Below are 12036 nucleotides of genomic sequence, written 5' to 3' on the forward strand. Positions count from 1 at the left end.
GACGCAGATCTTTTCTCAAGGTATTGAAGATGCCAAGAAAAAGGCTGTCGATGAGTACATCGCCTCGTCGAGCTTTGACGACCTAATGGTGGATTCGTACCAAAGGGGTTTCAAGCTAAGCCGGTGGATGATCCGGAATACGTACCCCGAGCTTGATATTAGTGCCATATCCACTTCACGCATAACTCAGGAGATGGCCAATGCTGCTGATGGTGAGCCAGACTCCGAGGGTGAGGCAGGGCCTTCGGGTATCGTCAAAGTGCCTTCTGATAATGAAGAAGTAGCTCCGGGCTTGTAAATTTTTTTTTCTTTTTTTTTGAAAATGTACTACCTTACATTGAAATGGAATGACTTTTCTTTTGGTTAAGTGCCTTCTGATATCATCGAAGTGCCTTTTGAACGTATTTGCCGAACTAACCATACGTCCGATCTGTTTCCTGCCCAGGTTACCGCACTCACGCGGCCTATAGGTAGTATCGCCTTAGGTTGACGATGTTCCATGCTCGGGGTACTTGCTTACCCTCTAAGGTTTTGAGCTCGTATGCCCCCCCCGAGTGCTTTCTTTACTCTGTAGGGTCCTTCCCAATTTGGTCTGAGTTTGCCCACGCCGGGTTCGGGCACCATGATCTTACGGAGAACCAGGTCGCCGACGTGGAAGCTCCTCTTTTTTACTCTGGCATTATAGTACCGAGCTACTTTTTGCTGGTAGGCCATTGTTCGAATGTGCGCGAGGTCTCTTACCTCATCCAGTAGGTCAAGGTTAGTGCGTAACTCGTCTCCGTTTGTCTGGTCGTCATATGCTTCTAGTCGCAGTGTAGGTATTTCGATTTCCACTGGGATTACAGCTTCGGTGCCGTAAGTGAGGTTAAAGGGGGTCTCTCCCGTGGTGGTTTTTTCCGTAGTTCGGTGAGCCCACAAGACACTTGGTAGCTCATCCTCGAACTGTTTGCCGTTGTCAGAGATCAGTACCCGAGGTAGCCCGAAGTGACATACTATGTTCTTCCAAAAGAAGTTATGTATGTTTCGGGCTGTAACTGTTGCCAGGGGTTCGACTTCTATCCACTTTGTGAAGTAATCTACTGCCACCACTAGGAACTTTCTCCCACCTGTTGCTGGCGGGAATGGCCCCAGAAGGTCGATGCCCCATTGTGCAAAGGGCCATGGACTGGTGAGGTACTTGAGGTCGGCAGCAGGCTGATGGTGGATATTGGCATGCTTCTAACACTTGTCGCATTTTCTGACGAGCTCGACGGCTTCTACCTTCATCGTTGGCCAGTAGTATCCTTGTCAAAGTGCCTTTTGGGTGAGGGCTCTGCCCCCCATGTGTCCGCCGCACAGATCTTCATGAGTGTCGTGGAGTACGAACTCTGCTTCAGCAGGTCGCAAGCAACGCAGGTAGGGGAGCATGTAGGATCGTCGGTACAACCGTTCGCCTATTATGACATATTTGGCTGCCTGGCGCTGCACCCTCTTGGCTGCATTGCGGTCCGTAGGGAGGGTTCCATCTAGCAGGAAGCTCGCGAGTGGGTTGATCTAGCTTGGCTCTGCTTCAAGGACGGGAGCGACCTCTTCTGCCCCATCGAGAATGCTGGGCCGAGGTAAGTCCTCTATGTACACGGTTCTCATGGCGTTGTGACTCGTTCTAGCTAACCGGGACAGGGCGTCGGCCTCAGTGTTCTCTGACCTCGAGATTTTCCTGATGAAGTGTGACTGGATGTTGAGCAGAGCCTCCTTTACTTTTGCCAAGTATGCAATCATAGTGAGCTCGCGTGCTTCGTACTTGCTTGTGACCTGGTTGACCACAAGCTGAGAATCACTACAGATAACTATGTGCTTTGCTCCGATCTTGCGCGCTAGGTTCAGCCCGACTATCAGTGCCTCGTACTCCGCCTCGTTGTTGGATGCCGCGAACTCAAAGCGTAGTGCATATTCCAATTTCGTTCCGCTCGGGCCGCATAGCACTATTCCAGCCCCGCTGCCCTACTGGTTCGAGGAGCCATCTATGTGAAGGATCCAAGGCTCTTCATCCCAGTTCGCGTTTGGCCTAACTAGGAGAGATGCTACACTGGATGCTACTTCACGGGGTTTAGACTCTATTGGCTTGGAATCTCTGAGCTCGCCCGAACTGGGGATCTCGGGCTCGACCGGCTCAGGGACTTCAAGGCTAAACGTGCATTCGGCGATAAAATCTGCCAAGGCTTGGGCCTTAATAGTAGTTCTTGGCTTGTACTAGAGGTCGTACTCGCTGAGTTCGATGGCCCATTTCGTCAGTCGACCGGAAACCTCGGGTTTGAGTAAAACTTGCCTCAGAGGTTTGTCAGTCAGGACGATGACGGTGTGAACCTGGAAGTACGGACGGAGTTTCCGAGCTGCTATCACCAGTGCGTATGCTAGCTTTTCTATCTGCGGGTACCTTGTCTCTGCTCCCTGCAAAATTTTACTAACATAATAGATGGGTCGTTGGACCCAGTCTACTTTTTTTATTAGTACTGAACTGACCACCTCGTCGCTTGCCGAGAGATACAGTTCTAAGACCTCGCCCTCCTCGGGCCGGGCTAAGGTTGGCACACTAGCGAGGTAGCTTTTTAGCTCGTCGAACGCGAGCTGGCAGTCTCGGGTCCACTCGAGCCCTTTGCCCTTAACTGCTTTGAAGAAGGGCAGGCAGCGGTCTGCTGATTTGGACATGATGTGGCTTAGAGCGGCTATGCGGCCGTTTAGCCTCTGAACTTCCTTTACTTTCCGGGGTGGTCTCATATCTAGGATGGCTTTTATTTTTTCTGGGTTGGCCTCAATACCGTGCCGGTTGACAATGTACCCAAGGAACCTGCCCGAGGTGACACCGAAGACACATTTGTCAGGGTTCAGTTTCATGCTAAATTGACGCAGGATTTGGAAGACAGAATCTAAGTCTTGTATTAATTCCTGTGAAAATTGTGTCTTGACGACCATGTCGTCTACATAACATTCTATCTTCGTGCCAATCAAGGGCCGAAACAACCTATTTACAAGTCTTTGGAAGGTTGCCCCGGCATTTTTTAATCCGAAGGGCATGACCTTGTAGCAGTACAGGCCGAACTCGGTTATAAAGCTGGTTTTTTCATCATCGGACTGGTCCATCCTGATTTGGTTGTAGCCCAAGTAGGCATCCAGGAAGCTTAGCAACTCATGTCCTAAGGTTGCGTCCACTAGGCGGTCAATTCTGGGGAGGGGGAAGCAATCTTTTGGGCAAGCTCGGTTCAGGTCGGTGTAGTCGACGCACATGCGCCACTTGCCGTTTTCCTTTTTCACCAGCACTGGGTTGGCTACCCAGCTTGGGTAATGGACTTCCCTTATGAAATCTGCTGTGAGGAGCTTTTCGACCTCCTCGTCGACCGCCCTCCAGCGCTCTGGGGCTAAGTTGTGTTTCTTCTGTCTAATGGGTCTGACTACAGGGTCAGTATTAAGTTTGTGAGTTATCAGGCTGGGGTTAATACCAGGCATGTCGACCGCGGACCAAGCAAAAATATCTAAATTTTGAACTAAAAAACTCACCAGTTCGGTTCGTAGTGGTTCCTCGACAGAAGCACCGATCTGTAGTGTGTGAGCTGGGTCTGTAGCCGAAGTTGGGACTGCGACTGTTTCCTCTGTGAGCGAAGCTCGTTCCTCGCCTTGCTCCGTAGGCCATTCCAGTTCAAGGTCGTCGGCCACCTTGGTTTTTCCCTTCAGGGCGGCAACATAACACTTGCGGGACTCGAGCTGGTCGCCCTGCGCTACCCCCACACCGAAATCTGTAGGGAACTTCATTGCCAAATAGTATGTGGAGACCACTGCCCGCAGGATATGCGTAATTGACCGCCCTATTATGGCATTGTATGGGGAGGGGGTCGCGACCACCGGGAAATCATGGTTGAGTCTGACCACACAAGGCCATGTGCCGACTTCCACAAGTACTGTTATTTTTCTGAGGGGCCTGACTTCCTCTCCGCTGAAACCCACCAGAGGAGTGTTCGCGGGCTTCAGCTCGCTCCTCTGTAGCTGTAGCTGGTCAAATGCTGACTTGAAGAGGATGTCCGTCGAGCTGCCCGAATCTACGAGTACGCGCCTGACCTCGAAGTCGCTGATCCTTAGTTTACTGACAAGCGCATCATCGTGGGGGTAGTGGACCCCTTGCGGATCGTCTTCTGTGAAGAAGATCAGCTCTTCAGTCTTTGGTCTTTTTGGGGGGTTCTGTTCCTCTTGGGCCGCTTCGTGAACTGACGTCCGGGCCGCTGCCGAGGTACACCTTGCTACCACCGAACCTCCCACAATTACATGGATGGTTCCCCAAACTGGCCTCTCCTCCGAAGGCTGTCGCTGCAACGGTTCGGCTGGTCTGCTACTAGATTTGGGGGCATCCTTTCCGTGCTCCCCTTGCTGACCTGCCTTATTGTTATTATTATCATGCTGTACAAAATTCCTTAAGTATCCGAGATGGATGAGTCCCTCTATCTCATCCCGGAGATTATTACACTATTCGGTACTATGACCGTGGTCTCTATGGAAACTACAATAAAAATTTTTATTTCTCTCGTTCGAATTTTCCTTTAGGCGAGGTGGCCACTTTACGTATGGGGCGTATCATCACTAAGATCTCGGTCTGCCTTGTGTTTAACAGCGTGTAATCCGTCCGAACTGCTAAGGGAGCTCGGAATGACTGGTTCGGCTTTGGCTCCCAGGCCGGGTTTTTTCTGTCGACTGGGTTGGAGGGCTTGCCTTCCCTCTTTCTTTTCTCGTTCCCGCTTTCGGTTCGTTGGTTGATTCCTTCCTTTGTTCTCATGAACTTATCCGCGAGCTTGAGGAATTCGGCCACGGTTGCGGGCTGGTTAGCTACCATGTGCCATTTGAACTCTATGTGTGTTACTCCTCTCTTGGCTGCCGCGAGCTGCACCGCGAGGTCTAACCGCGGTATCTGTAAGCATGCTTCATTGAACCGCTTGATGTAGCCCCAGATGGATTCTCCTCTCTGGACTACTCTGAAGATGCTCTGTTCTGGGGCACCGCTTGCTGGTGGTGACAAAGTGTGCGGTGAAAACCTGCACGAACTGGGCCCATCATCTTATCGACCCGGGCGCCAGGTTCCTGTACCAAGTGCGGGCTACCCCCCTGAAGGTGGTGGTGAAGGCCACGCACATGCACGATTCACTGGCCCTGGCGAGGTGCATTTGGGACTGAAAAGCGTCAACATGGTCGTTGGGGTCGAAGGACCCATCATACTTGTCCAAAGGTGGGAGCTTGAAATCTCTGGGCAGGGGGGCCGCCAGGAGTTCTGATGTGAGGGGGGAAGGAACTGAGAGAATCGGGGCAGCTCTTACCTCGTCCGAGCTCATCTCTTCCTTGCCTCTAAGCTCTGTCAGGACATGGGTGGCAGTTCGGCGACTTCGCCGACGCCATCGTTGTTGAGTAGGCCTGGTACTGGCGCTGTTGGCCTCTGTGTTGCCAAGCTCGATGGGCCCGGAATGCTGGTAGTCTGCCGCTAGGGCGCCGAATCGGTTTTTCGTGAGCGGGAACTCGGGCCTGGAGCGCCGAGGTGCCGACCTCGCGAGCGAGGTTCCTGACCCGCCTGCGAGCTACGAGGCGGGGGTGATTTTTCTCTCTCTTCGGCCTGGGGACGAGGCCTGGCTGTTAGGGGGGTTCTGGGGCCGGGAGGCTTTTCCCTGGTGGGGGTGTCCATCCTGTAGGGAGGCCTTAACCGGCCTTGGAGCAGGGTGCCGAGGTGGAAGTAGTGGTTGGTTCAGCGGCAGTTGGGTGAACTGTTGTTGATAGTGATACTGGGAGATGTTGTGTAGTACTTGGTGCTACTGGAGCTGGTGTTGCTGGAACTGTTGCATTTGGACTTGCATTGCCCGTATGCATTGCATCAGGTCGTCCAACCGGTTTTGGCTGGTTGCTAGGGGGACGGCAGTTGGGGCGCTATTGTGCCGAGCTATTTGCCTTTGCCACGTGTTGAGTGATTACGAGGTCGGGCCAAATCTTCCTTCATCAATAACTAAGTAATAATAAAAAGAAAAAATATTATTTATTAAATAAGAATAATAATAATTAAGTATAAATAAAATTTTATTATAATATAATTAAAGTAATGATAAAATACTAACATATTAATAAACTATTAATATAATATAATAATACAAATATTATTAAAGTAATAATTAAATAATAATATATTAATAAAATATGAATAAATTAATGATTAAATAATAATAAAATAATACTAACAAAGTGTTAATAGAATAATAATTATATATTCATAAAATATTAATAAAGTAATAATAAAAAGAATAATATAAAATTGAAAATTTTCAGTTGATTCTTATTCCAACTCCAAATGAACCAAACAACAATCAAAATCCAATTATGATTCATGACTCAACCAAACAGGCATCAGAATATAGGTGATTCCAATTCCAATTCCTAAGGATTTCAATTCTGATTCCAATTCCAATTCCAATCCTATCTACAAACCAAACAGACCCTTAATATTTATGATATTTAAAAAAGAGAAAGAATAAGCAAGATAAATAGACAAGTTTATTGTCAAACTACTAGGATAAAGCCTCTTAAATATAGGTGATAGGCCCCATATAATAAGGGTTAATTCTAGTTGTATTACTTTAACAGTTCAGTGGTACGTTGTATCTATACCATGTAAAGTAGATATTTGCCTTGCAATGGGTTTTGTATAGGTCATAAAAGTTAAATCCAACTACCATATATCATATAAGGTTAATACTTGTAACATGCATAGAATGCACTCGTAAATTGAGACAATTTAGGTACTAAATCCTTCTCATCCCATTCCACGAATAGTACATTGTATGCTCACTGAAGAATATATTTATAATTGTTTCAATGGTATGATATCAATATACTAAATTCGTTGTAAGTTGACCTCAAGCAAAAACTGTGGTGGTGTTTGGCATCGATGTCAATTCCTCACCCTTGATTTGTCAATTGTCAGAAATTGGTGAGTATGGAAGCTGTGATTTTCCAAAAATCACATTTTTTTGGTTGTTTGATATCATTTCCTCCATGTCAGCCAATTTTTTTAGAAATCAGCTTTGAGATTATTTGGTATTCATTTTCAAGAGTGATTATTGTTCATTGGAATTATTATTCCATGTACTACACTAGCATGACTATTGAGAGCTTGATTCTTCTACTGTCATGGATTAATATCAGATCCACATTCTAAATTTCCATCTATAAATTATCGTTCTCGGTATGTTATATGTAATATAGAGTATTGGAATGAATGTTCGCTTAGTTTATTTTCACACTAATTCCAATTAAACTTCAAAAGAAGTGTAAGGTTAGTGGTTTTTTGCTATGATAGTATTAAAAATGGTGTGTCCTAAGAATATCTTCACATTGGTTATTCTTACAAAAAAAAAGTGCCTCATTGTGTATGTTATTTGTAAAAGAATTTGAATACTTGCTTGCGTTGAACAGTGCAACAAAAAAAAACAAGAGTTTTTAAGCAATAGATTGAAGAAAAAACATTCCACCATCACTGAATAGGGGAGCCACCAGTGGATGATTTTGAGATCGAAGAAGAAAAGCATACCTTCGGTTCTAGGCTTGGTGGTTGAGCTTCCATACTTGAATCAAATAGAACCGAGGTTTTAAAAGGCTAAAGGCGGAAGCAAGGCGTAAGCCTTGAGGCGGGTTGGCCTCAAACTAAAAACATAAAAGTTATGAAAAAATAAATAATTGAAGTTTTATATAATTATTTGTCACTTAATGTATCACTGGGTCAACAATTGTTGATTATTCAAATCATTTCAAGATTACTTGTATGAACTATAAATTAGATCTTTTCAAGATTGTTCAACATTTGCTAATTGTTCAAATCTTTTTGAAAGTTTCAGACAAATTTTGAAATGAATTAGACTCATTTCCATGGCTGTCATGATAAAACTTCATCAACGGTTGTGACAAGAGTTGTTCATGGAAGATGACAAAACGGATCCATATTCAATATATATTATGAGTTTATGACAACATGGCAACATGCATCCAAGCATCTCATCAGTTATCAGTTATCACAACACTTACTATCCAAAAGCGAAACTAAAAGAAAGTAGTATGTTGACACCTCTAAGTCTCTAACCTCCCACTGTGAGTGAGGTGGTTAGGCTACATACGGGGGTCTCCTTGAAGGACAAAGGAAAGCCGAGTGCAGAAAATAGGCTAAAGGCAAGGGCGAATGAAGTGATAGAATGATTCCCTCATTATGAGCCGGGCCCCCATTTATAGGGAGAGATCCCGGGGTTGCAAAAGGAAGGATCCAAAAGTGTTTGATTCCCATTAGGAAAGGGAATCTTGGATTTGGTGTCATTTGTACTTCAAGGAACACTGCTAGGGTTTTGCCACACAAGATATCTCAAGCATGAACTTTCCTTTCGTCTGAGGAATCTCAAAATACATGTGCGTTACTTCCTTTTGTGACCCTTTTAAACCAACATGGCGCATGTGACGTCACTATTTAGCTTGCGTGTCCTCATTAGGCCCATGGGGGCATTCTGTCATGTGCGTTATTTAACAATGCACATGCTTCTATTATTTCTTTCTGATCTGCGATGAGTTTGTGCTCATCGCGGTTCTACGATGGACTTCAACTCATCGCATGTCCTCACGAGTCCAAAGCTCATCATGGTTTTGCGATGGCTTTAAACTCATCACAACTCCTCACAGGTCCAAAGCTCATCACAACCAGATTCAGGTGTGAGTTCATCGCATATGAACTCATTGCAGGCATTCACATAGTATTAGTTTGACACATCCTATGTTCTGATGGTTTGAGTGACTATCATGTACCTACACCCACAAATCTGCCGCCCCACCTAGATAATAGTTTGAGACAAAAAGAAAAAGAAAAAAGTGAAAAGGAGGAAGAGGAGAACCTGTATGCAAGATTCGAGAAGAAGAAGAAGAAGAAGAAGAAGAAGAAGAAAAATAAGGAGGAGGAGGACCTGTATGCAGTCGCACGATTTGATTTTGTCCAACATTCTTGTCTTCTTGAATTGTGATTTCGGCCTGAGAATTAGAATATAGAAGATAAAATAGAGAATAGTAGAAGAGAAATGACTTCAGTCTTCTTGAGTTTGATTGAAAAACAAAAATAGAGAAATTAGATTTTGGTCACAGGAAACCCTACATTTTGGGGTTTTTACTTTTTCTTTTTTCCAAAATTGCCCATACTAAAATCCAATTTCCCCACCCAAAACCCCTTTAACTTAAGGCTATTGCCTCATGTAAATTGAGGCAAAAGGCCAAAGGCTTACGCCTCACTAAAACTGAGGTTTGCGCCCTTGCTCTGAGATTGATATTGAGGCCAGGTAAAATTTTTCTGCCTCGCCTTGAGGTGTACACCTCTCGCCTCACCTCAATCGCCTTTTAAAACCATGAATAGAACAAACAAAACCTACAATAAAAAGAAAAACATTAGATGCCCTCCATCTCTGAAATAGGGGAGCCGCTATCCATGGCGGTGGCGGTTAACCCCTTTTGAAAATGAAAACAATATAGTGTAAATCATAATGTAACCACCTGCCAACGGTCATTTTCAGTGGTGGGTGGTTGCTACTCCATGAGAAAAGAGTCGAGGCGCCAATATACCTCGAGTAGCAGCGTTTCTCTTGTACTTCAAAGCCTCTTTGTAAGAAATCTGCAAATAGGATTCACGGTGAGACAGTGAAGCACTGGATCATTTTTTTCCCTTGACCACATCGGATACCACATCATAAGAAAAATAATTGGAACCAATGAGAAATCCGAGAAATAGGGCTGCAAGTCAGGCCGGGTTAGGTCGGGTTGAGGCCAACCCTAAGTTCTAAACCCCTAACCCTAACCCTAATCCAACCCGATCTACCCAACCCTAACCCTAACCCCAACTAAATTTCTTCAATCTAACCCAACCCAAACTTCAGGTTAGGTCCAACCCAACCTCCTTCTCATCTCTTAAAATCTCGTAGAACTTCTTAATCTTAGATCTTAACTCAACTTTCATTACATATACTAATCCTATATTTTATTATTATTTTTTTGTTGGTGTTTTTATTGGTTCTTTAGGCTGCATTTGGTTGCAGTGCAATTTTATTTGCACTAGTACAAATGCATGGGAATGCAAATGAAAAAAATGCAAATTCTCATTTAATTTTGTTTTGGGTTTTACTTCATGTCTTAATTTAGTTCATTTATATTGCAATCAAACAAAATAAGCTAAATTTTGAAACAAAAATATATCAAAATTTACATTCAAATCATTTGCGCTTCCGGCTGCGTTTGGAAACGAAGCAAATAAGTGTGAATGCAAATATGTAGAGTGTAAAACGGTTCATATAAATTGCAAAGTTGGGTTAGTTTTGCACTAACAAATTTACCTTCTTACCAAACAAAATTTTAGCTATAATGGATGCAAACATGAATTTCAATAAAGCATATGCTTTTTTTTTATCAAAAGCCCACTTGAATGCAAATTTACTTCTTTTTCATTAACGTGCTTTTACATCTTATTATCAATGTAAATATGCATTGGTCTGTCATTTGTCAATGCATAAATATAAAGTTGCCAAACACAAGCAAATGAACCAAAGTGCAAACTTATCGGGATTTGCACTCTATTTGCATCGTTTCCAAACACAGTATCCATGATTTTGCATTAGTGCAAATTTATTTGCATTGCAACCAAACACATCATTAAGTACACAATTTAGAAAAAAATATGTTTGAAATGACTATAGTTTATTATGAGTTATGACTTATAATAGATCTTTTATGGGCAGCAAGGTATGAGTGGCAAATAACAGAGAGGAGATAAAGAAATCAATATATGATATAGTCATTATATATATATATATATATATATATATATATATATATATATATATCAAGGTTTTAAAAACTGACCTGAAAATGAAACCGTTTTAACTACCGGTTTCCGGGTCAGTTGTTCGACTATCCGGGTCGAACGTTTCATATTAGGAAAGGCCAAATAGTATATGAGTCATGAGAGATAGAGAAAGGAGGAGTGGAGGAGTGGAGAAGAGTATTTTGTCGACTGAGAAAGAAGAGAAGAAGGAAAGAAAGAAAGGAGAAAGGAAAAAAAAAAAGGAAAAGAAGAGAAAGAAAAGGAAGGAAAGAAAGAGGGAGGGAGGGAAGAAGAAGGAAGAGGAGGAGAATGATTTGATGCTCACCGGCGACGGTGACGGCAACGGCAGGGTAACACAACGCAGATGACAGATCTCATACGAGTTCTCAAATCTCAGATCTGAGATTGATTTTTCATTTTTTCTTAGATCTAGATATGAGATCGTCTTCTTCTTCTCTTCTTGTTCTAAGATCTAGATCTGAGATCTGCAACTTTTTCTTCTTCTTCTTCTTGGATATCAGATCTGAATTCGTGTATCAGATCTGCAATTTCTCAAACCGCGAACCGCTGTTCGGGTCAAACGAATCGATGGTTCGACTGCCCGGGTCAGCAGTTTTCTGACCAAGTCAACATTTTTTATCCAAGAGCAGGTCAGGGGTGAAACGGAACCGGTTGCTTGAACGGTTTCCGAGCCAAACGATCCAATCGTCCGAGTCAATGGCGGTTCAAAAACATTGATATATGTATATATATATGATGTATACTATAGAGTCGGGTTCGGATTGGGTCAGGTTGCCCGAGAGATCAACCCTAACTCAACCCAAAATAAAGCCGGGTTCATAAATTTCAACCCTAACCCTAGCCCGAGCATCAACCCAGCCCAACCTTTTTGGGTTAGATTAGGGTTGGGTTCAAGCCCACCCAACCCAAGTTGCAACCTTTCTAGGTATCACTGAAAATGGTGATCCCTCACTTAGGCCGATTTAAGGGAACAATTATTCGCCAATTTCCTAGAAATCGGAAAAATCAGCCAACCAACGAATTTTGCAACAGTGATTCTTCTGCAGCTAACACGGATCCAATATGGCACCGATTTCTGAAAAATCGGCATCGATGCCAAGCATCACCTTTGTCAAACAGTAGCGGAG

Source organism: Nelumbo nucifera, chromosome 6, assembly GCF_055504915.1.
Source record: "Nelumbo nucifera cultivar China Antique chromosome 6, China Antique-T2T, whole genome shotgun sequence".
NCBI classification, from domain to species: Eukaryota; Viridiplantae; Streptophyta; class Magnoliopsida; order Proteales; family Nelumbonaceae; genus Nelumbo; species Nelumbo nucifera.